The sequence below is a fragment of the Medicago sativa genome, chromosome 4, assembly GCF_051527215.1.
Source record: "Medicago sativa cultivar Bolivia chromosome 4, Bolivia_mono, whole genome shotgun sequence".
Lineage (NCBI taxonomy): Eukaryota > Viridiplantae > Streptophyta > Magnoliopsida > Fabales > Fabaceae > Medicago > Medicago sativa.
This window is the reverse complement of record NC_140752.1, coordinates 31,765,735-31,785,034: the sequence shown is the minus strand read 5'-3', so window position 1 is coordinate 31,785,034 and position 19,300 is coordinate 31,765,735. Positions and strand designations below refer to the sequence as shown.

Genomic DNA, 19,300 nt, shown 5'->3' with positions numbered 1-19,300 from the left:
ATTCTTTAATTAGCGTAATTTGACCTCTTTAATGAAAAATAAACTTAGAAATGCATATATACAATTACAACGCTTTACTTTCAGGTGCGATCATACCAGCACTAATGCACCAGATCCCATCAGAACTCCGCAGTTAAGCGTGTTAGTAGTACTAGGATGGGTGATCTCCTGGGAAGTCCTTGTGTTGCACCTCTTTTTGCCAAAATTTCGTGTTCTTTTTGTTAATTAGCGTAATTTTACGTCGTTTTTGAAAAATAAACTTCGATTGTATTTCATTTTTTCCGCTAATTAACGCAACCAAACACTCTATTCTTTAATTAGCGTAATTTGACGTCTTTAATGAAAAATAAACTTAGAAATGCATATATACAATTACAACGCTTTACTTTCAGGTGCGATCATACCAGCACTAATGCACCGGATCCCATCAGAACTCCGCAGTTAAGCGTGCTTGGGCGAGAGTAGTACTAGGATGGGTGACCTCCTGGGAAGTCCTTGTGTTGCACCTCTTTTTGCCAAAATTTCGTGTTCTTTTTGTTAATTAGCGTAATTTTACGTCGTTTTTGAAAAATAAACTTCGATTGTATTTCATTTTTTTCTTTAATTAACGCAACCTAACACTCTATTCTTTAATTAGCGTAATTTGACGTCTTTAATGAAAAATAAACTTAGAAATGCATATATACAATTACAACGCTTTACTTTCAGGTGCGATCATACCAGCACTAGCATCGGATCCCATCAGAACTCCGCAGTTAAGCGTGCTTGGGCGAGAGTAGTAATAGGATGGGTGACCTCTTGGGAAGTCCTTGTGTTGCACCTCTTTTTGCCAAAATTTTGTGTTCTTTTTGTTAATTAGCGTAATTTTACGTCGTTTTTGAAAAATAAACTTCGATTTTATTTCATTTTTTTTGTTAATTAACGCAACCTAACACTCTATTCTTTAATTAGCGTAATTTGACGTCTTTAATGAAAAATAAACTTAGAAATGCATATATACAATTACAACGCTTTACTTTCAGGTGCGATCATACCAGCACTAATGCACTGGATCCCATCAGAACTCCGCAGTTAAGCGTGCTTGGGCGAGAGTAGTACTAGGATGGGTGACCTCCTGGGAAGTCCTTGTGTTGCACCTCTTTTTGCCAAAATTTCGTGTTCTTTTTGTTAATTAGCGTAATTTTACGTCGTTTTTGAAAAATAAACTTCGATTGTATTTCATTTTTTTTGTTAATTAACGCAACCTAACACTCTATTCTTTAATTAGCGTCATTTGACCTCTTTAATGAAAAATAAACTTAGAAATGCATATATACAATTACAACGCTTTACTTTCAGGTGCGATCATACCAGCACTAATGCACCGGATCCTATCAGAACTCCGCAGTTAAGCGTGCTTGGGCGAGAGTAGTACAAGGATGGGTGACCTCCTGGGAAGTCCTTGTGTTGCACCTCTTTTTGCCAAAATTTCGTGTTCTATTTGTTAATTAGCGTAATTTTACGTCGTTTTTGAAAAATAAACTTCGATTGTATTTCATTTTTTTTGTTAATTAACGCAACCTAACACTCTATTCTTTAATTAGCGTAATTTGACCTCTTTAATGAAAAATAAACTTAGAAATGCATATATACAATTACAACGCTTTACTTTCAGGTGCGATCATACCAGCACTAATGCACCGGATCCCATCAGAACTCCGCAGTTAAGCGTGTTAGTAGTACTAGGATGGGTGATCTCCTGGGAAGTCCTTGTGTTGCACCTCTTTTTGCCAAAATTTCGTGTTCTTTTTGTTAATTAGCGTAATTTTACGTCGTTTTTGAAAAATAAACTTCGATTGTATTTCATTTTTTCCGCTAATTAACGCAACCAAACACTCTATTCTTTAATTAGCGTAATTTGACGTCTTTAATGAAAAATAAACTTAGAAATGCATATATACAATTACAACGCTTTACTTTCAGGTGCGATCATACCAGCACTAATGCACCGGATCCCATCAGAACTCCGCAGTTAAGCGTGCTTGGGCGAGAGTAGTACTAGGATGGGTGACCTCCTGGGAAGTCCTTGTGTTGCACCTCTTTTTGCCAAAATTTCGTGTTCCTTTTGTTAATTAGCGTAATTTTACGTCGTTTTTGGGGAAGTCCTTGTGTTGCACCTCTTTTTGCCAAAATTTCGTGTTCTTTTTGTTAATTAGCGTAATTTTACGTCGTTTTTGAAAAATAAACTTCGATTGTATTTCATTTTTTTCTTTAATTAACGCAACCTAACACTCTATTCTTTAATTAGCGTAATTTGACGTCTTTAATGAAAAATAAACTTAGAAATGCATATATACAATTACAACGCTTTACTTTCAGGTGCGATCATACCAGCACTAGCATCGGATCCCATCAGAACTCCGCAGTTAAGCGTGCTTGGGCGAGAGTAGTAATAGGATGGGTGACCTCCTGGGAAGTCCTTGTGTTGCACCTCTTTTTGCCAAAATTTTGTGTTCTTTTTGTTAATTAGCGTAATTTTACGTCGTTTTTGAAAAATAAACTTCAATTGTATTCCATTTTTTTTGTTAATTAACGCAACCTAACACTCTATTCTTTAATTAGCGTAATTTGACCTCTTTAATAAAAAATAAACTTAGAAATGCATATATACAATTACAACGCTTTACTTTCAGGTGCGATCATACCAGCACTAATGCACCAGATCCCATCAGAACTCCGCAGTTAAGCGTGTTAGTAGTACTAGGATGGGTGATCTCCTGGGAAGTCCTTGTGTTGCACCTCTTTTTGCCAAAATTTCGTGTTCTTTTTGTTAATTAGCGTAATTTTACGTCGTTTTTGAAAAATAAACTTCGATTGTATTTCATTTTTTCCGCTAATTAACGCAACCAAACACTCTATTCTTTAATTAGCGTAATTTGACGTCTTTAATGAAAAATAAACTTAGAAATGCATATATACAATTACAACGCTTTACTTTCAGGTGCGATCATACCAGCACTAATGCACCGGATCCCATCAGAACTCCGCAGTTAAGCGTGCTTGGGCGAGAGTAGTACTAGGATGGGTGACCTCCTGGGAAGTCCTTGTGTTGCACCTCTTTTTGCCAAAATTTCGTGTTCTTTTTGTTAATTAGCGTAATTTTACGTCGTTTTTGAAAAATAAACTTCGATTGTATTTCATTTTTTTCTTTAATTAACGCAACCTAACACTCTATTCTTTAATTAGCGTAATTTGACGTCTTTAATGAAAAATAAACTTAGAAATGCATATATACAATTACAACGCTTTACTTTCAGGTGCGATCATACCAGCACTAGCATCGGATCCCATCAGAACTCCGCAGTTAAGCGTGCTTGGGCGAGAGTAGTAATAGGATGGGTGACCTCTTGGGAAGTCCTTGTGTTGCACCTCTTTTTGCCAAAATTTTGTGTTCTTTTTGTTAATTAGCGTAATTTTACGTCGTTTTTGAAAAATAAACTTCGATTTTATTTCATTTTTTTTGTTAATTAACGCAACCTAACACTCTATTCTTTAATTAGCGTAATTTGACGTCTTTAATGAAAAATAAACTTAGAAATGCATATATACAATTACAACGCTTTACTTTCAGGTGCGATCATACCAGCACTAATGCACTGGATCCCATCAGAACTCCGCAGTTAAGCGTGCTTGGGCGAGAGTAGTACTAGGATGGGTGACCTCCTGGGAAGTCCTTGTGTTGCACCTCTTTTTGCCAAAATTTCGTGTTCTTTTTGTTAATTAGCGTAATTTTACGTCGTTTCTGAAAAATAAACTTCGATTGTATTTCATTTTTTTCGTTAATTAACGCAACCTAACACTCTATTCTTTAATTAGCGTAATTTGACGTCTTTAATGAAAAATAAACTTAGAAATGCATATATATAATTACAAGGCTTTACTTTCAGGTGCGATCATACCAGCACTAATGCACCGGATCCCATCAGAACTCCGCAGTTAAGCGTGCTTGGACGAGAGTAGTACCAGGATGGGTGACCTCCTGGGAAGTCCTTGTGTAGCACCTCTTTTTGCCAAAATTTCGTGTTCTTTTTGTTAATTAGCGTAATTTTACGTCGTTTTTGAAAAATAAACTTCGATTGTATTTCATTTTTTTCGTTAATTAACGCAACCTAACACTCTATTCTTTAATTAGCGTAATTTGACGTCTTTAATGAAAAATAAACTTAGAAATGCATATATACAATTACAACGCTTTACATTCAGGTGCGATCATACCAGCACTAATGCACCAGATCCCATCAGAACTCCGCAGTTAAGCGTGCTTGGGCGAGAGTAGTACTAGGATGGGTGACCTCCTGGGAAGTACTTGTGTTGCACCTCTTTTTGCCAAAATTTCGTGTTCTTTGCACCTCTTTTTGCCAACATTTCGTGGTCTTTGCCCCTCTTTTTGCCAAAATTTCGTGTTCTTTTTGTTAATTAGCGTAATTTTACGTCGTTTTTGAAAAATAAACTTCGATTGTATTTCATTTTTTTCGTTAATTAACGCAACCTAACACTCTATTCTTTAATTAGCGTAATTTGACGTCTTTAATGAAAAATAAACTTAGAAATGCATATATACAATTACAACGCTTTACTTTCAGGTGCGATCATACCAGCACTAATGCACCGGATCCCATCAGAACTCCGCAGTTAAGCGTGCTTGGGCGAGAGTAGTACTAGGATGGGTGACCTCCTGGGAAGTCCTTGTGTTGCACCTCTTTTTGCCAAAAGGGAAGTCCTTGTGTTGCACCTCTTTTTGCCAAAATTTCGTGTTCTTTGCACCTCTTTTTGCCAAAATTTCGTGTTCTTTTTGTTAATTAGCGTAATTTTACGTCGTTTTTGAAAAATAAACTTCGATTGTATTTCATTTTTTTCGTTAATTAACGCAACCTAACACTTTATTCTTTAATTAGCGTAATTTGACGTCTTTAATGAAAAATAAACTTAGAAATGCATATATACAATTACAACGCTTTACTTTCAGGTGCGATCATACCAGCACTAATGCACCGGATCCCATCAAAACTCCGCAGTTAAGCGTGCTTGGGCGAGAGTAGTACTAGGATGGGTGACCTCCTGGGAAGTCCTTGTGTTGCACCTCTTTTTGCCAAAATTTCGTGTTCTTTGCACCTCTTTTTGCCAAAATTTCGTGTTCTTTTTGTTAATTAGCGTAATTTTACGTCGTTTTTGAAAAATAAACTTCGATTGTATTTCATTTTTTTCGTTAATTAACGCAACCTAACTCTCTATTCTTTAATTAGCGTAATTTGACGTCTTTAATGAAAAATAAACTTAGAAATGCATATATACAATTACAACGCTTTACTTTCAGGTGCGATCATACCAGCACTAATGCACCGGATCCCATCAGAACTCCGCAGTTAAGCGTGCTTGGGCGAGAGTAGTACTAGGATGGGTGACCTCCTGGGAAGTCCTTGTGTTGCACCTCTTTTTGCCAAAATTTCGTGTTCTTTGCACCTCTTTTTGCCAAAATTTCGTGTTCTTTTTGTTAATTAGCGTAATTTTACGTCGTTTTTGAAAAATAAACTTCGATTGTATTTCATTTTTTTCGTTAATTAACGCAACCTAACTCTCTATTCTTTAATTAGCGTAATTTGACGTCTTTAATGAAAAATAAACTTAGAAATGCATATATACAATTACAACGCTTTACTTTCAGGTGCGATCATACCAGCACTAATGCACCGGATCCCATCAGAACTCCGCAGTTAAGCGTGCTTGGGCGAGAGTAGTACTAGGATGGGTGACCTCCTGGGAAGTCCTTGTGTTGCACCTCTTTTTGCCAAAATTTCGTGTTCTTTGCACCTCTTTTTGCCAAAATTTCGTGTTCCTTTTGTTAATTAGCGTAATTTTACGTCGTTTTTGGGGAAGTCCTTGTGTTGCACCTCTTTTTGCCAAAATTTCGTGTTCTTTTTGTTAATTAGCGTAATTTTACGTCGTTTTTGAAAAATAAACTTCGATTGTATTTCATTTTTTTCTTTAATTAACGCAACCTAACACTCTATTCTTTAATTAGCGTAATTTGACGTCTTTAATGAAAAATAAACTTAGAAATGCATATATACAATTACAACGCTTTACTTTCAGGTGCGATCATACCAACACTAGCATCGGATCCCATCAGAACTCCGCAGTTAAGCGTGCTTGGGCGAGAGTAGTAATAGGATGGGTGACCTCCTGGGAAGTCCTTGTGTTGCACCTCTTTTTGCCAAAATTTTGTGTTCTTTTTGTTAATTAGCGTAATTTTACGTCGTTTTTGAAAAATAAACTTCGATTGTATTCCATTTTTTTTGTTAATTAACGCAACCTAACACTCTATTCTTTAATTAGCGTAATTTGACCTCTTTAATGAAAAATAAACTTAGAAATGCATATATACAATTACAACGCTTTACTTTCAGGTGCGATCATACCAGCACTAATGCACCAGATCCCATCAGAACTCCGCAGTTAAGCGTGTTAGTAGTACTAGGATGGGTGATCTCCTGGGAAGTCCTTGTGTTGCACCTCTTTTTGCCAAAATTTCGTGTTCTTTTTGTTAATTAGCGTAATTTTACGTCGTTTTTGAAAAATAAACTTCGATTGTATTTCATTTTTTCCGCTAATTAACGCAACCAAACACTCTATTCTTTAATTAGCGTAATTTGACGTCTTTAATGAAAAATAAACTTAGAAATGCATATATACAATTACAACGCTTTACTTTCAGGTGCGATCATACCAGCACTAATGCACCGGATCCCATCAGAACTCCGCAGTTAAGCGTGCTTGGGCGAGAGTAGTAATAGGATGGGTGACCTCCTGGGAAGTCCTTGTGTTGCACCTCTTTTTGCCAAAATTTTGTGTTCTTTTTGTTAATTAGCGTAATTTTACGTCGTTTTTGAAAAATAAACTTCGATTGTATTCCATTTTTTTTGTTAATTAACGCAACCTAACACTCTATTCTTTAATTAGCGTAATTTGACCTCTTTAATGAAAAATAAACTTAGAAATGCATATATACAATTACAACGCTTTACTTTCAGGTGCGATCATACCAGCACTAATGCACCAGATCCCATCAGAACTCCGCAGTTAAGCGTGTTAGTAGTACTAGGATGGGTGATCTCCTGGGAAGTCCTTGTGTTGCACCTCTTTTTGCCAAAATTTCGTGTTCTTTTTGTTAATTAGCGTAATTTTACGTCGTTTTTGAAAAATAAACTTCGATTGTATTTCATTTTTTCCGCTAATTAACGCAACCAAACACTCTATTCTTTAATTAGCGTAATTTGACGTCTTTAATGAAAAATAAACTTAGAAATGCATATATACAATTACAACGCTTTACTTTCAGGTGCGATCATACCAGCACTAATGCACCGGATCCCATCAGAACTCCGCAGTTAAGCGTGCTTGGGCGAGAGTAGTACTAGGATGGGTGACCTCCTGGGAAGTCCTTGTGTTGCACCTCTTTTTGCCAAAATTTCGTGTTCTTTTTGTTAATTAGCGTAATTTTACGTCGTTTTTGAAAAATAAACTTCGATTGTATTTCATTTTTTTCTTTAATTAACGCAACCTAACACTCTATTCTTTAATTAGCGTAATTTGACGTCTTTAATGAAAAATAAACTTAGAAATGCATATATACAATTACAACGCTTTACTTTCAGGTGCGATCATACCAGCACTAGCATCGGATCCCATCAGAACTCCGCAGTTAAGCGTGCTTGGGCGAGAGTAGTAATAGGATGGGTGACCTCTTGGGAAGTCCTTGTGTTGCACCTCTTTTTGCCAAAATTTTGTGTTCTTTTTGTTAATTAGCGTAATTTTACGTCGTTTTTGAAAAATAAACTTCGATTTTATTTCATTTTTTTTGTTAATTAACGCAACCTAACACTCTATTCTTTAATTAGCGTAATTTGACGTCTTTAATGAAAAATAAACTTAGAAATGCATATATACAATTACAACGCTTTACTTTCAGGTGCGATCATACCAGCACTAATGCACTGGATCCCATCAGAACTCTGCAGTTAAGCGTGCTTGGGCGAGAGTAGTACTAGGATGGGTGACCTCCTGGGAAGTCCTTGTGTTGCACCTCTTTTTGCCAAAATTTCGTGTTCTTTTTGTTAATTAGCGTAATTTTACGTCGTTTCTGAAAAATAAACTTCGATTGTATTTCATTTTTTTCGTTAATTAACGCAACCTAACACTCTATTCTTTAATTAGCGTAATTTGATGTCTTTAATGAAAAATAAACTTAGAAATGCATATATATAATTACAAGGCTTTACTTTCAGGTGCGATCATACCAGCACTAATGCACCGGATCCCATCAGAACTCCGCAGTTAAGCGTGCTTGGACGAGAGTAGTACCAGGATGGGTGACCTCCTGGGAAGTCCTTGTGTAGCACCTCTTTTTGCCAAAATTTCGTGTTCTTTTTGTTAATTAGCGTAATTTTACGTCGTTTTTGAAAAATAAACTTCGATTGTATTTCATTTTTTTCGTTAATTAACGCAACCTAACACTCTATTCTTTAATTAGCGTAATTTGACGTCTTTAATGAAAAATAAACTTAGAAATGCATATATACAATTACAACGCTTTACATTCAGGTGCGATCATACCAGCACTAATGCACCAGATCCCATCATAACTCCGCAGTTAAGCGTGCTTGGGCGAGAGTAGTACTAGGATGGGTGACCTCCTGGGAAGTACTTGTGTTGCACCTCTTTTTGCCAAAATTTCGTGTTCTTTGCACCTCTTTTTGCCAACATTTCGTGGTCTTTGCCCCTCTTTTTGCCAAAATTTCGTGTTCTTTTTGTTAATTAGCGTAATTTTACGTCGTTTTTGAAAAATAAACTTCGATTGTATTTCATTTTTTTCGTTAATTAACGCAACCTAACACTCTATTCTTTAATTAGCGTAATTTGACGTCTTTAATGAAAAATAAACTTAGAAATGCATATATACAATTACAACGCTTTACTTTCAGGTGCGATCATACCAGCACTAATGCACCGGATCCCATCAGAACTCCGCAGTTAAGCGTGCTTGGGCGAGAGTAGTACTAGGATGGGTGACCTCCTGGGAAGTCCTTGTGTTGCACCTCTTTTTGCCAAAAGGGAAGTCCTTGTGTTGCACCTCTTTTTGCCAAAATTTCGTGTTCTTTGCACCTCTTTTTGCCAAAATTTCGTGTTCTTTTTGTTAATTAGCGTAATTTTACGTCGTTTTTGAAAAATAAACTTCGATTGTATTTCATTTTTTTCGTTAATTAACGCAACCTAACACTTTATTCTTTAATTAGCGTAATTTGACGTCTTTAATGAAAAATAAACTTAGAAATGCATATATACAATTACAACGCTTTACTTTCAGGTGCGATCATACCAGCACTAATGCACCGGATCCCATCAGAACTCCGCAGTTAAGCGTGCTTGGGCGAGAGTAGTACTAGGATGGGTGACCTCCTGGGAAGTCCTTGTGTTGCACCTCTTTTTGCCAAAATTTCGTGTTCTTTGCACCTCTTTTTGCCAAAATTTCGTGTTCTTTTTGTTAATTAGCGTAATTTTACGTCGTTTTTGAAAAATAAACTTCGATTGTATTTCATTTTTTTCGTTAATTAACGCAACCTAACTCTCTATTCTTTAATTAGCGTAATTTGACGTCTTTAATGAAAAATAAACTTAGAAATGCATATATACAATTACAACGCTTTACTTTCAGGTGCGATCATACCAGCACTAATGCACCGGATCCCATCAGAACTCCGCAGTTAAGCGTGCTTGGGCGAGAGTAGTACTAGGATGGGTGACCTCCTGGGAAGTCCTTGTGTTGCACCTCTTTTTGCCAAAATTTCGTGTTCTTTGCACCTCTTTTTGCCAAAATTTCGTGTTCTTTTTGTTAATTAGCGTAATTTTACGTCGTTTTTGAAAAATAAACTTCGATTGTATTTCATTTTTTTCGTTAATTAACGCAACCTAACTCTCTATTCTTTAATTAGCGTAATTTGACGTCTTTAATGAAAAATAAACTTAGAAATGCATATATACAATTACAACGCTTTACTTTCAGGTGCGATCATACCAGCACTAATGCACCGGATCCCATCAGAACTCCGCAGTTAAGCGTGCTTGGGCGAGAGTAGTACTAGGATGGGTGACCTCCTGGGAAGTCCTTGTGTTTTGCCAAAATTTCGTGTTCTTTGCACCTCTTTTTGCCAAAATTTCGTGTTCTTTTTGTTAATTAGCGTAATTTTACGTCGTTTTTGAAAAATAAACTTCGATTGTATTTCATTTTTTTCGTTAATTAACGCAACCTAACTCTCTATTCTTTAATTAGCGTAATTTGACGTCTTTAATGAAAAATAAACTTAGAAATGCATATATACAATTACAACGCTTTACTTTCAGGTGCTATCATACCAGCACTAATGCACCGGATCCCATCAGAACTCCGCAGTTAAGCGTGCTTGGGCGAGAGTAGTACTAGGATGGGTGACCTCCTGGGAAGTCCTTGTGTTGCACCTCTTTTTGCCAAAATTTCGTGTTGTTTGCACCTCTTTTTGCCAAAATTTCGTGTTCTTTTTGTTAATTAGCGTAATTTTACGTCGTTTTTGAAAAATAAACTTCGATTGTATTTCATTTTTTTCGTTAATTAACGCAACCTAACACTCTATTCTTTAATTAGCGTAATTTGACGTCTTTAATGAAAAATAAACTTAGAAATGCATATATACAATTACAACGCTTTACTTTCAGGTGCGATCATACCAGCACTAATGCACCGGATCCCATCAGAACTCCGCAGTTAAGCGTGCTTGGGCGAGAGTAGTACTAGGATGGGTGACCTCCTGGGAAGTCCTTGTGTTTTGCCAAAATTTCGTGTTCTTTGCACCTCTTTTTGCCAAAATTTCGTGTTCTTTTTGTTAATTAGCGTAATTTTACGTCGTTTTTGAAAAATAAACTTCGATTGTATTTCATTTTTTTCGTTAATTAACGCAACCTAACTCTCTATTCTTCAATTAGCGTAATTTGACGTCTTTAATGAAAAATAAACTTAGAAATGCATATATACAATTACAACGCTTTACTTTCAGGTGCGATCATACCAGCACTAATGCACCGGATCCCATCAGAACTCCGCAGTTAAGCGTGCTTGGGCGAGAGTAGTACTAGGATGGGTGACCTCCTGGGAAGTCCTTGTGTTGCACCTCTTTTTGCCAAAATTTCGTGTTCTTTGCACCTCTTTTTGCCAAAATTTCGTGTTCTTTTTGTTAATTAGCGTAATTTTACGTCGTTTTTGAAAAATAAACTTCGATTGTATTTCATTTTTTTCGTTAATTAACGCAACCTAACACTCTATTCTTTAATTAGCGTAACTTGACGTCTTTAATGAAAAATAAACTTAGAAATGCATATATACAATTACAACGCTTTACTTTCAGGTGCGATCATACCAGCACTAATGCACCGGATCCCATCAGAACTCCGCAGTTAAGCGTGCTTGGGCGAGAGTAGTACTAGGATGGGTGACCTCCTGGGAAGTCCTTGTGTTGCACCTCTTTTTGCCAAAATTTCGTGTTCTTTGCACCTCTTTTTGCCAAAATTTCGTGTTCTTTATGTTAATTAGCGTAATTTTACGTCGTTTTTGAAAAATAAAGTTCGATTTGATTTCATTTTTTTCGTTAATTAACGCAACCTAACACTCTATTCTTTAATTAGCGTAATTTGACGTCTTTAATGAAAAATAAACTTAGAAATGCATATATACAATTACAACGCTTTACTTTCAGGTGCGATCATACCAGCACTAATGCACCGGATCCCATCAGAACTCCGCAGTTAAGCGTGCTTGGGCGAGAGTAGTACTAGGATGGGTGACCTCCTGGGAAGTCCTTGTGTTTTGCCAAAATTTCGTGTTCTTTGCACCTCTTTTTGCCAAAATTTCGTGTTCTTTTTGTTAATTAGCGTAATTTTACGTCGTTTTTGAAAAATAAACTTCGATTGTATTTCATTTTTTTCGTTAATTAACGCAACCTAACTCTCTATTCTTTAATTAGCGTAATTTGACGTCTTTAATGAAAAATAAACTTAGAAATGCATATATACAATTACAACGCTTTACTTTCAGGTGCTATCATACTAGCACTAATGCACCGGATCCCATCAGAACTCCGCAGTTAAGCGTGCTTGGGCGAGAGTAGTACTAGGATGGGTGACCTCCTGGGAAGTCCTTGTGTTGCACCTCTTTTTGCCAAAATTTCGTGTTCTTTGCACCTCTTTTTGCCAAAATTTCGTGTTCTTTTTGTTAATTAGCGTAATTTTACGTCGTTTTTGAAAAATAAACTTCGATTGTATTTCATTTTTTTCGTTAATTAACGCAACCTAACACTCTATTCTTTAATTAGCGTAATTTGACGTCTTTAATGAAAAATAAACTTAGAAATGCATATATACAATTACAACGCTTTACTTTCAGGTGCGATCATACCAGCACTAATGCACCGGATCCCATCAGAACTCCGCAGTTAAGCGTGCTTGGGCGAGAGTAGTACTAGGATGGGTGACCTCCTGGGAAGTCCTTGTGTTTTGCCAAAATTTCGTGTTCTTTGCACCTCTTTTTGCCAAAATTTCGTGTTCTTTTTGTTAATTAGCGTAATTTTACGTCGTTTTTGAAAAATAAACTTCGATTGTATTTCATTTTTTTCGTTAATTAACGCAACCTAACTCTCTATTCTTTAATTAGCGTAATTTGACGTCTTTAATGAAAAATAAACTTAGAAATGCATATATACAATTACAACGCTTTACTTTCAGGTGCTATCATACCAGCACTAATGCACCGGATCCCATCAGAACTCCGCAGTTAAGCGTGCTTGGGCGAGAGTAGTACTAGGATGGGTGACCTCCTGGGAAGTCCTTGTGTTGCACCTCTTTTTGCCAAAATTTCGTGTTGTTTGCACCTCTTTTTGCCAAAATTTCGTGTTCTTTTTGTTAATTAGCGTAATTTTACGTCGTTTTTGAAAAATAAACTTCGATTGTATTTCATTTTTTTCGTTAATTAACGCAACCTAACACTCTATTCTTTAATTAGCGTAATTTGACGTCTTTAATGAAAAATAAACTTAGAAATGCATATATACAATTACAACGCTTTACTTTCAGGTGCGATCATACCAGCACTAATGCACCGGATCCCATCAGAACTCCGCAGTTAAGCGTGCTTGGGCGAGAGTAGTACTAGGATGGGTGACCTCCTGGGAAGTCCTTGTGTTTTGCCAAAATTTCGTGTTCTTTGCACCTCTTTTTGCCAAAATTTCGTGTTCTTTTTGTTAATTAGCGTAATTTTACGTCGTTTTTGAAAAATAAACTTCGATTGTATTTCATTTTTTTCGTTAATTAACGCAACCTAACTCTCTATTCTTCAATTAGCGTAATTTGACGTCTTTAATGAAAAATAAACTTAGAAATGCATATATACAATTACAACGCTTTACTTTCAGGTGCGATCATACCAGCACTAATGCACCGGATCCCATCAGAACTCCGCAGTTAAGCGTGCTTGGGCGAGAGTAGTACTAGGATGGGTGACCTCCTGGGAAGTCCTTGTGTTGCACCTCTTTTTGCCAAAATTTCGTGTTCTTTGCACCTCTTTTTGCCAAAATTTCGTGTTCTTTTTGTTAATTAGCGTAATTTTACGTCGTTTTTGAAAAATAAACTTCGATTGTATTTCATTTTTTTCGTTAATTAACGCAACCTAACACTCTATTCTTTAATTAGCGTAACTTGACGTCTTTAATGAAAAATAAACTTAGAAATGCATATATACAATTACAACGCTTTACTTTCAGGTGCGATCATACCAGCACTAATGCACCGGATCCCATCAGAACTCCGCAGTTAAGCGTGCTTGGGCGAGAGTAGTACTAGGATGGGTGACCTCCTGGGAAGTCCTTGTGTTGCACCTCTTTTTGCCAAAATTTCGTGTTCTTTGCACCTCTTTTTGCCAAAATTTCGTGTTCTTTTTGTTAATTAGCGTAATTTTACGTCGTTTTTGAAAAATAAACTTCGATTGTATTTCATTTTTTTCGTTAATTAACGCAACCTAACACTCTATTCTTTAATTAGCGTAATTTGACGTCTTTAATGAAAAATAAACTTAGAAATGCATATATACAATTACAACGCTTTACTTTCAGGTGCGATCATACCAGCACTAATGCACCGGATCCCATCAGAACTCCGCAGTTAAGCGTGCTTGGGCGAGAGTAGTACTAGGATGGGTGACCTCCTGGGAAGTCCTTGTGTTTTGCCAAAATTTCGTGTTCTTTGCACCTCTTTTTGCCAAAATTTCGTGTTCTTTTTGTTAATTAGCGTAATTTTACGTCGTTTTTGAAAAATAAACTTCGATTGTATTTCATTTTTTTCGTTAATTAACGCAACCTAACTCTCTATTCTTTAATTAGCGTAATTTGACGTCTTTAATGAAAAATAAACTTAGAAATGCATATATACAATTACAACGCTTTACTTTCAGGTGCTATCATACTAGCACTAATGCACCGGATCCCATCAGAACTCCGCAGTTAAGCGTGCTTGGGCGAGAGTAGTACTAGGATGGGTGACCTCCTGGGAAGTCCTTGTGTTGCACCTCTTTTTGCCAAAATTTCGTGTTCTTTGCACCTCTTTTTGCCAAAATTTCGTGTTCTTTTTGTTAATTAGCGTAATTTTACGTCGTTTTTGAAAAATAAACTTCGATTGTATTTCATTTTTTTCGTTAATTAACGCAACCTAACACTCTATTCTTTAATTAGCGTAATTTGACGTCTTTAATGAAAAATAAACTTAGAAATGCATATATACAATTACAACGCTTTACTTTCAGGTGCGATCATACCAGCACTAATGCACCGGATCCCATCAGAACTCCGCAGTTAAGCGTGCTTGGGCGAGAGTAGTACTAGGATGGGTGACCTCCTGGGAAGTCCTTGTGTTGCACCTCTTTTTGCCAAAATTTCGTGTTCTTTGCACCTCTTTTTGCCAAAATTTCGTGTTCTTTTTGTTAATTAGCGTAATTTTACGTCGTTTTTGAAAAATAAACTTCGATTGTATTTCATTTTTTTCGTTAATTAACGCAACCTAACACTCTATTCTTTAATTAGCGTAATTTGACGTCTTTAATGAAAAATAAACTTAGAAATGCATATATACAATTACAACGCTTTACTTTCAGGTGCGATCATACCAGCACTAATGCACCGGATCCCATCAGAACTCCGCAGTTAAGCGTGCTTGGGCGAGAGTAGTACTAGGATGGGTGACCTCCTGGGAAGTCCTTGTGTTGCACCTCTTTTTGCCAAAATTTCGTGTTCTTTGCACCTCTTTTTGCCAAAATTTCGTGTTCTTTTTGTTAATTAGCGTAATTTTACGTCGTTTTTGAAAAATAAACTTCGATTGTATTTCATTTTTTTCGTTAATTAACGCAACCTAACACTCTATTCTTTAATTAGCGTAATTTGACGTCTTTAATGAAAAATAAACTTAGAAATGCATATATACAATTACAACGCTTTACTTTCAGGTGCGATCATACCAGCACTAATGCACCGGATCCCATCAGAACTCCGCAGTTAAGCGTGCTTGGGCGAGAGTAGTACTAGGATGGGTGACCTCCTGGGAAGTCCTTGTGTTGCACCTCTTTTTGCCAAAATTTCGTGTTCTTTGCACCTCTTTTTGCCAAAATTTCGTGTTCTTTTTGTTAATTAGCGTAATTTTACGTCGTTTTTGAAAAATAAACTTCGATTGTATTTCATTTTTTTCGTTAATTAACTCAACCTAACACTCTATTCTTTAATTAGCGTAATTTGACGTCTTTAATGAAAAATAAACTTAGAAATGCATATATACAATTACAACGCTTTACTTTCAGGTGCGATCATACCAGCACTAATGCACCGGATCCCATCAGAACTCCGCAGTTAAGCGTGCTTGGGCGAGAGTAGTACTAGGATGGGTGACCTCCTGGGAAGTCCTTGTGTTGCACCTCTTTTTGCCAAAATTTCGTGTTGTTTGCACCTCTTTTTGCCAAAATTTCGTGTTCTTTTTGTTAATTAGCGTAATTTTACGTCGTTTTTGAAAAATAAACTTCGATTGTATTTCATTTTTTTCGTTAATTAACGCAACCTAACACTCTATTCTTTAATTAGCGTAATTTGACGTCTTTAATGAAAAATAAACTTAGAAATGCATATATACAATTACAACGCTTTACTTTCAGGTGCGATCATACCAGCACTAATGCACCGGATCCCATCAGAACTCCGCAGTTAAGCGTGCTTGGGCGAGAGTAGTACTAGGATGGGTGACCTCCTGGGAAGTCCTTGTGTTTTGCCAAAATTTCGTGTTCTTTGCACCTCTTTTTGCCAAAATTTCGTGTTCTTTTTGTTAATTAGCGTAATTTTACGTCGTTTTTGAAAAATAAACTTCGATTGTATTTCATTTTTTTCGTTAATTAACGCAACCTAACTCTCTATTCTTCAATTAGCGTAATTTGACGTCTTTAATGAAAAATAAACTTAGAAATGCATATATACAATTACAACGCTTTACTTTCAGGTGCGATCATACCAGCACTAATGCACCGGATCCCATCAGAACTCCGCAGTTAAGCGTGCTTGGGCGAGAGTAGTACTAGGATGGGTGACCTCCTGGGAAGTCCTTGTGTTGCACCTCTTTTTGCCAAAATTTCGTGTTCTTTGCACCTCTTTTTGCCAAAATTTCGTGTTCTTTTTGTTAATTAGCGTAATTTTACGTCGTTTTTGAAAAATAAACTTCGATTGTATTTCATTTTTTTCGTTAATTAACGCAACCTAACACTCTATTCTTTAATTAGCGTAATTTGACGTCTTTAATGAAAAATAAACTTAGAAATGCATATATACAATTACAACGCTTTACTTTCAGGTGCGATCATACCAGCACTAATGCACCGGATCCCATCAGAACTCCGCAGTTAAGCGTGCTTGGGCGAGAGTAGTACTAGGATGGGTGACCTCCTGGGAAGTCCTTGTGTTGCACCTCTTTTTGCCAAAATTTCGTGTTCTTTGCACCTCTTTTTGCCAAAATTTCGTGTTCTTTTTGTTAATTAGCGTAATTTTACGTCGTTTTTGAAAAATAAACTTCGATTGTATTTCATTTTTTTCGTTAATTAACGCAACCTAACACTCTATTCTTTAATTAGCGTAATTTGACGTCTTTAATGAAAAATAAACTTAGAAATGCATATATACAATTACAACGCTTTACTTTCAGGTGCGATCATACCAGCACTAATGCACCGGATCCCATCAGAACTCCGCAGTTAAGCGTGCTTGGGCGAGAGTAGTACTAGGATGGGTGACCTCCTGGGAAGTCCTTGTGTTGCACCTCTTTTTGCCAAAATTTCGTGTTCTTTGCACCTCTTTTTGCCAAAATTTCGTGTTCTTTTTGTTAATTAGCGTAATTTTACGTCGTTTTTGAAAAATAAACTTCGATTGTATTTCATTTTTTTCGTTAATTAACTCAACCTAACACTCTATTCTTTAATTAGCGTAATTTGACGTCTTTAATGAAAAATAAACTTAGAAATGCATATATACAATTACAACGCTTTACTTTCAGGTGCGATCATACCTGCACTAATGCACCGGATCCCATCAGAACTCCGCAGTTAAGCGTGCTTGGGCGAGAGTAGTACTAGGATGGGTGACCTCCTGGGAAGTCCTTGTGTTGCACCTCTTTTTGCCAAAATTTCGTGTTGTTTGCACCTCTTTTTGCCAAAATTTCGTGTTCTTTTTGTTAATTAGCGTAATTTTACGTCGTTTTTGAAAAATAAACTTCGATTGTATTTCATTTTTTTCGTTAATTAACGCAACCTAACACTCTATTCTTTAATTAGCGTAATTTGACGTCTTTAATGAAAAATAAACTTAGAAATGCATATATACAATTACAACGCTTTACTTTCAGGTGCGATCATACCAGCACTAATGCACCGGATCCCATCAGAACTCCGCAGTTAAGCGTGCTTGGGCGAGAGTAGTACTAGGATGGGTGACCTCCTGGGAAGTCCTTGTGTTTTGCCAAAATTTCGTGTTCTTTGCACCTCTTTTTGCCAAAATTTCGTGTTCTTTTTGTTAATTAGCGTAATTTTACGTCGTTTTTGAAAAATAAACTTCGATTGTATTTCATTTTTTTCGTTAATTAACGCAACCTAACTCTCTATTCTTCAATTAGCGTAATTTGACGTCTTTAATGAAAAATAAACTTAGAAATGCATATATACAATTACAACGCTTTACTTTCAGGTGCGATCATACCAGCACTAATGCACCGGATCCCATCAGAACTCCGCAGTTAAGCGTGCTTGGGCGAGAGTAGTACTAGGATGGGTGACCTCCTGGGAAGTCCTTGTGTTGCACCTCTTTTTGCCAAAATTTTGTGTTCTTTGCACCTCTTTTTGCCAAAATTTCGTGTTCTTTTTGTTAATTAGCGTAATTTTACGTCGTTTTTGAAAAATAAACTTCGATTGTATTTCATTTTTTTCGTTAATTAACGCAACCTAACACTCTATTCTTTAATTAGCGTAATTTGACGTCTTTAATGAAAAATAAACTTAGAAATGCATATATACAATTACAACGCTTTACTTTCAGGTGCGATCATACCAGCACTAATGCACCGGATCCCATCAGAACTCCGCAGTTAAGCGTGCTTGGGCGAGAGTAGTACTAGGATGGGTGACCTCCTGGGAAGTCCTTGTGTTGCACCTCTTTTTGCCAAAATTTCGTGTTCTTTGCACCTCTTTTTGCCAAAATTTCGTGTTCTTTTTGTTAATTAGCGTAATTTTACGTCGTTTTTGAAAAATAAACTTCGATTGTATTTCATTTTTTTCGTTAATTAACGCAACCTAACACTCTATTCTTTAATTAGCGTAATTTGACGTCTTTAATGAAAAATAAACTTAGAAATGCATATATACAATTACAACGCTTTACTTTCAGGTGCGATCATACCAGCACTAATGCACCGGATCCCATCAGAACTCCGCAGTTAAGCGTGCTTGGGCGAGAGTAGTACTAGGATGGGTGACCTCCTGGGAAGTCCTTGTGTTGCACCTCTTTTTGCCAAAATTTCGTGTTCTTTGCACCTCTTTTTGCCAAAATTTCGTGTTCTTTTTGTTAATTAGCGTAATTTTACGTCGTTTTTGAAAAATAAACTTCGATTGTATTTCATTTTT

At 36.4% G+C, this 19,300-nt stretch overlaps 38 non-coding genes and 15 pseudogenes across 38 annotated transcripts; all 53 read left to right on the top strand.

Annotated features, from left to right (window-relative positions):
• Positions 1–390: 390 nt before the first annotated feature.
• On the top strand, positions 391–509 carry LOC146928765 (5S ribosomal RNA). The gene has a single exon (XR_015008794.1). It is a non-coding gene; the product is annotated as a 5S ribosomal RNA (ribosomal RNA).
• Positions 510–706: 197 nt separating this feature from the next.
• LOC146928764 (5S ribosomal RNA) lies at positions 707–823 on the top strand (annotated as a pseudogene).
• Positions 824–1,020: 197 nt separating this feature from the next.
• LOC146928763 (5S ribosomal RNA) lies at positions 1,021–1,139 on the top strand. The gene has a single exon (XR_015008879.1). It is a non-coding gene; the product is annotated as a 5S ribosomal RNA (ribosomal RNA).
• Positions 1,140–1,336: 197 nt separating this feature from the next.
• Positions 1,337–1,455, top strand: LOC146928762 (5S ribosomal RNA). The gene has a single exon (XR_015008980.1). It is a non-coding gene; the product is annotated as a 5S ribosomal RNA (ribosomal RNA).
• A 197-nt stretch (positions 1,456–1,652) lies between these two features.
• LOC146928761 (5S ribosomal RNA) lies at positions 1,653–1,763 on the top strand (annotated as a pseudogene).
• A 197-nt stretch (positions 1,764–1,960) lies between these two features.
• LOC146928760 (5S ribosomal RNA) lies at positions 1,961–2,079 on the top strand. Its single transcript, XR_015008793.1, has one exon. It is a non-coding gene; the product is annotated as a 5S ribosomal RNA (ribosomal RNA).
• A 277-nt stretch (positions 2,080–2,356) lies between these two features.
• LOC146928759 (5S ribosomal RNA) lies at positions 2,357–2,473 on the top strand (annotated as a pseudogene).
• Positions 2,474–2,978: 505 nt separating this feature from the next.
• On the top strand, positions 2,979–3,097 carry LOC146928758 (5S ribosomal RNA). The gene has a single exon (XR_015008791.1). It is a non-coding gene; the product is annotated as a 5S ribosomal RNA (ribosomal RNA).
• A 197-nt stretch (positions 3,098–3,294) lies between these two features.
• On the top strand, positions 3,295–3,411 carry LOC146928757 (5S ribosomal RNA; annotated as a pseudogene).
• Positions 3,412–3,608: 197 nt separating this feature from the next.
• LOC146928756 (5S ribosomal RNA) lies at positions 3,609–3,727 on the top strand. The gene has a single exon (XR_015008878.1). It is a non-coding gene; the product is annotated as a 5S ribosomal RNA (ribosomal RNA).
• Positions 3,728–3,924: 197 nt separating this feature from the next.
• LOC146928755 (5S ribosomal RNA) lies at positions 3,925–4,043 on the top strand. Its single transcript, XR_015008977.1, has one exon. It is a non-coding gene; the product is annotated as a 5S ribosomal RNA (ribosomal RNA).
• A 197-nt stretch (positions 4,044–4,240) lies between these two features.
• LOC146928754 (5S ribosomal RNA) lies at positions 4,241–4,359 on the top strand. The gene has a single exon (XR_015008929.1). It is a non-coding gene; the product is annotated as a 5S ribosomal RNA (ribosomal RNA).
• Positions 4,360–4,620: 261 nt separating this feature from the next.
• LOC146928753 (5S ribosomal RNA) lies at positions 4,621–4,739 on the top strand. The gene has a single exon (XR_015008790.1). It is a non-coding gene; the product is annotated as a 5S ribosomal RNA (ribosomal RNA).
• Positions 4,740–5,003: 264 nt separating this feature from the next.
• Positions 5,004–5,122, top strand: LOC146928752 (5S ribosomal RNA). Its single transcript, XR_015008962.1, has one exon. It is a non-coding gene; the product is annotated as a 5S ribosomal RNA (ribosomal RNA).
• Positions 5,123–5,351: 229 nt separating this feature from the next.
• On the top strand, positions 5,352–5,470 carry LOC146928751 (5S ribosomal RNA). The gene has a single exon (XR_015008789.1). It is a non-coding gene; the product is annotated as a 5S ribosomal RNA (ribosomal RNA).
• A 229-nt stretch (positions 5,471–5,699) lies between these two features.
• LOC146928750 (5S ribosomal RNA) lies at positions 5,700–5,818 on the top strand. The gene has a single exon (XR_015008788.1). It is a non-coding gene; the product is annotated as a 5S ribosomal RNA (ribosomal RNA).
• A 309-nt stretch (positions 5,819–6,127) lies between these two features.
• On the top strand, positions 6,128–6,244 carry LOC146928749 (5S ribosomal RNA; annotated as a pseudogene).
• A 505-nt stretch (positions 6,245–6,749) lies between these two features.
• LOC146928748 (5S ribosomal RNA) lies at positions 6,750–6,868 on the top strand. Its single transcript, XR_015008927.1, has one exon. It is a non-coding gene; the product is annotated as a 5S ribosomal RNA (ribosomal RNA).
• Positions 6,869–7,373: 505 nt separating this feature from the next.
• Positions 7,374–7,492, top strand: LOC146928747 (5S ribosomal RNA). The gene has a single exon (XR_015008787.1). It is a non-coding gene; the product is annotated as a 5S ribosomal RNA (ribosomal RNA).
• A 197-nt stretch (positions 7,493–7,689) lies between these two features.
• Positions 7,690–7,806, top strand: LOC146928746 (5S ribosomal RNA; annotated as a pseudogene).
• A 197-nt stretch (positions 7,807–8,003) lies between these two features.
• On the top strand, positions 8,004–8,122 carry LOC146928745 (5S ribosomal RNA). The gene has a single exon (XR_015008942.1). It is a non-coding gene; the product is annotated as a 5S ribosomal RNA (ribosomal RNA).
• A 197-nt stretch (positions 8,123–8,319) lies between these two features.
• LOC146928744 (5S ribosomal RNA) lies at positions 8,320–8,438 on the top strand. Its single transcript, XR_015008976.1, has one exon. It is a non-coding gene; the product is annotated as a 5S ribosomal RNA (ribosomal RNA).
• Positions 8,439–8,635: 197 nt separating this feature from the next.
• On the top strand, positions 8,636–8,754 carry LOC146928743 (5S ribosomal RNA; annotated as a pseudogene).
• Positions 8,755–9,015: 261 nt separating this feature from the next.
• LOC146928742 (5S ribosomal RNA) lies at positions 9,016–9,134 on the top strand. Its single transcript, XR_015008786.1, has one exon. It is a non-coding gene; the product is annotated as a 5S ribosomal RNA (ribosomal RNA).
• Positions 9,135–9,398: 264 nt separating this feature from the next.
• LOC146928741 (5S ribosomal RNA) lies at positions 9,399–9,517 on the top strand. The gene has a single exon (XR_015008785.1). It is a non-coding gene; the product is annotated as a 5S ribosomal RNA (ribosomal RNA).
• Positions 9,518–9,746: 229 nt separating this feature from the next.
• On the top strand, positions 9,747–9,865 carry LOC146928740 (5S ribosomal RNA). Its single transcript, XR_015008784.1, has one exon. It is a non-coding gene; the product is annotated as a 5S ribosomal RNA (ribosomal RNA).
• Positions 9,866–10,094: 229 nt separating this feature from the next.
• LOC146928739 (5S ribosomal RNA) lies at positions 10,095–10,213 on the top strand (annotated as a pseudogene).
• A 219-nt stretch (positions 10,214–10,432) lies between these two features.
• LOC146928738 (5S ribosomal RNA) lies at positions 10,433–10,551 on the top strand. Its single transcript, XR_015008912.1, has one exon. It is a non-coding gene; the product is annotated as a 5S ribosomal RNA (ribosomal RNA).
• A 229-nt stretch (positions 10,552–10,780) lies between these two features.
• Positions 10,781–10,899, top strand: LOC146928737 (5S ribosomal RNA; annotated as a pseudogene).
• Positions 10,900–11,118: 219 nt separating this feature from the next.
• Positions 11,119–11,237, top strand: LOC146928736 (5S ribosomal RNA). The gene has a single exon (XR_015008783.1). It is a non-coding gene; the product is annotated as a 5S ribosomal RNA (ribosomal RNA).
• Positions 11,238–11,466: 229 nt separating this feature from the next.
• LOC146928735 (5S ribosomal RNA) lies at positions 11,467–11,585 on the top strand. Its single transcript, XR_015008782.1, has one exon. It is a non-coding gene; the product is annotated as a 5S ribosomal RNA (ribosomal RNA).
• Positions 11,586–11,814: 229 nt separating this feature from the next.
• Positions 11,815–11,933, top strand: LOC146928734 (5S ribosomal RNA; annotated as a pseudogene).
• Positions 11,934–12,152: 219 nt separating this feature from the next.
• Positions 12,153–12,271, top strand: LOC146928733 (5S ribosomal RNA). Its single transcript, XR_015008966.1, has one exon. It is a non-coding gene; the product is annotated as a 5S ribosomal RNA (ribosomal RNA).
• A 229-nt stretch (positions 12,272–12,500) lies between these two features.
• LOC146928732 (5S ribosomal RNA) lies at positions 12,501–12,619 on the top strand (annotated as a pseudogene).
• Positions 12,620–12,838: 219 nt separating this feature from the next.
• Positions 12,839–12,957, top strand: LOC146928731 (5S ribosomal RNA). Its single transcript, XR_015008911.1, has one exon. It is a non-coding gene; the product is annotated as a 5S ribosomal RNA (ribosomal RNA).
• Positions 12,958–13,186: 229 nt separating this feature from the next.
• LOC146928730 (5S ribosomal RNA) lies at positions 13,187–13,305 on the top strand (annotated as a pseudogene).
• Positions 13,306–13,524: 219 nt separating this feature from the next.
• On the top strand, positions 13,525–13,643 carry LOC146928729 (5S ribosomal RNA). Its single transcript, XR_015008780.1, has one exon. It is a non-coding gene; the product is annotated as a 5S ribosomal RNA (ribosomal RNA).
• Positions 13,644–13,872: 229 nt separating this feature from the next.
• Positions 13,873–13,991, top strand: LOC146928728 (5S ribosomal RNA). The gene has a single exon (XR_015008779.1). It is a non-coding gene; the product is annotated as a 5S ribosomal RNA (ribosomal RNA).
• A 229-nt stretch (positions 13,992–14,220) lies between these two features.
• On the top strand, positions 14,221–14,339 carry LOC146928727 (5S ribosomal RNA; annotated as a pseudogene).
• A 219-nt stretch (positions 14,340–14,558) lies between these two features.
• On the top strand, positions 14,559–14,677 carry LOC146928726 (5S ribosomal RNA). The gene has a single exon (XR_015008965.1). It is a non-coding gene; the product is annotated as a 5S ribosomal RNA (ribosomal RNA).
• A 229-nt stretch (positions 14,678–14,906) lies between these two features.
• On the top strand, positions 14,907–15,025 carry LOC146928725 (5S ribosomal RNA). The gene has a single exon (XR_015008778.1). It is a non-coding gene; the product is annotated as a 5S ribosomal RNA (ribosomal RNA).
• A 229-nt stretch (positions 15,026–15,254) lies between these two features.
• LOC146928724 (5S ribosomal RNA) lies at positions 15,255–15,373 on the top strand. The gene has a single exon (XR_015008777.1). It is a non-coding gene; the product is annotated as a 5S ribosomal RNA (ribosomal RNA).
• A 229-nt stretch (positions 15,374–15,602) lies between these two features.
• Positions 15,603–15,721, top strand: LOC146928723 (5S ribosomal RNA). The gene has a single exon (XR_015008776.1). It is a non-coding gene; the product is annotated as a 5S ribosomal RNA (ribosomal RNA).
• A 229-nt stretch (positions 15,722–15,950) lies between these two features.
• On the top strand, positions 15,951–16,069 carry LOC146928722 (5S ribosomal RNA). Its single transcript, XR_015008775.1, has one exon. It is a non-coding gene; the product is annotated as a 5S ribosomal RNA (ribosomal RNA).
• Positions 16,070–16,298: 229 nt separating this feature from the next.
• On the top strand, positions 16,299–16,417 carry LOC146928721 (5S ribosomal RNA; annotated as a pseudogene).
• Positions 16,418–16,636: 219 nt separating this feature from the next.
• On the top strand, positions 16,637–16,755 carry LOC146928720 (5S ribosomal RNA). The gene has a single exon (XR_015008774.1). It is a non-coding gene; the product is annotated as a 5S ribosomal RNA (ribosomal RNA).
• A 229-nt stretch (positions 16,756–16,984) lies between these two features.
• Positions 16,985–17,103, top strand: LOC146928719 (5S ribosomal RNA). The gene has a single exon (XR_015008773.1). It is a non-coding gene; the product is annotated as a 5S ribosomal RNA (ribosomal RNA).
• A 229-nt stretch (positions 17,104–17,332) lies between these two features.
• LOC146928718 (5S ribosomal RNA) lies at positions 17,333–17,451 on the top strand. The gene has a single exon (XR_015008772.1). It is a non-coding gene; the product is annotated as a 5S ribosomal RNA (ribosomal RNA).
• Positions 17,452–17,680: 229 nt separating this feature from the next.
• LOC146928717 (5S ribosomal RNA) lies at positions 17,681–17,799 on the top strand. Its single transcript, XR_015008828.1, has one exon. It is a non-coding gene; the product is annotated as a 5S ribosomal RNA (ribosomal RNA).
• A 229-nt stretch (positions 17,800–18,028) lies between these two features.
• On the top strand, positions 18,029–18,147 carry LOC146928716 (5S ribosomal RNA; annotated as a pseudogene).
• A 219-nt stretch (positions 18,148–18,366) lies between these two features.
• LOC146928715 (5S ribosomal RNA) lies at positions 18,367–18,485 on the top strand. The gene has a single exon (XR_015008771.1). It is a non-coding gene; the product is annotated as a 5S ribosomal RNA (ribosomal RNA).
• Positions 18,486–18,714: 229 nt separating this feature from the next.
• LOC146928714 (5S ribosomal RNA) lies at positions 18,715–18,833 on the top strand. Its single transcript, XR_015008769.1, has one exon. It is a non-coding gene; the product is annotated as a 5S ribosomal RNA (ribosomal RNA).
• A 229-nt stretch (positions 18,834–19,062) lies between these two features.
• On the top strand, positions 19,063–19,181 carry LOC146928713 (5S ribosomal RNA). The gene has a single exon (XR_015008768.1). It is a non-coding gene; the product is annotated as a 5S ribosomal RNA (ribosomal RNA).
• The last annotated feature ends 119 nt before the right edge of the window (positions 19,182–19,300 follow it).